At 48.7% G+C, this 349-nt stretch overlaps 1 long non-coding RNA gene across 2 annotated transcripts in view; it reads right to left on the bottom strand.

Annotated features, from left to right (window-relative positions):
- The window catches only part of LOC117961749, a 3,187-nt gene that overhangs the window by 707 nt on the left and 2,131 nt on the right, over window positions 1-349 (bottom strand). The window lies entirely within an intron of this gene.

The following is a 349-nucleotide window of genomic DNA, read 5'->3' on the forward strand; positions in this document are numbered from 1 at the left end:
AAATTGGAACCATTGTCCCTGATAGGCATTAGCAATGAGGGGCACCAGTTGACCTTTGACCTTTTGTTTTAGGTTGTCATTTTTGCAAAATCAAACTCGTATAGCCAGCAGTATTGTGTAAGTAAGTAATATGGGAGTGGAATGTGGTATTGTCCACACAAGATGGGCGGCTGTGGCTCAGTGGTAGAGCGGTTGCCTTCCAATCGGAAGGTTGGGGGTTCGATCCCCGCCGCTGCAGTCATTGTCGAAGTGTCTTTGGGCAAGACACTGACCTGAGTTGCCCCCGGTGCTGTGCATCGGAGTGTGAATGTGTGTGAATGTTTATCTGATGAGCAGGTGGCACCTTGTA

This window comes from Etheostoma cragini, chromosome 18, assembly GCF_013103735.1.
Source record: "Etheostoma cragini isolate CJK2018 chromosome 18, CSU_Ecrag_1.0, whole genome shotgun sequence".
Classification (NCBI taxonomy): Eukaryota; Metazoa; Chordata; class Actinopteri; order Perciformes; family Percidae; genus Etheostoma; species Etheostoma cragini.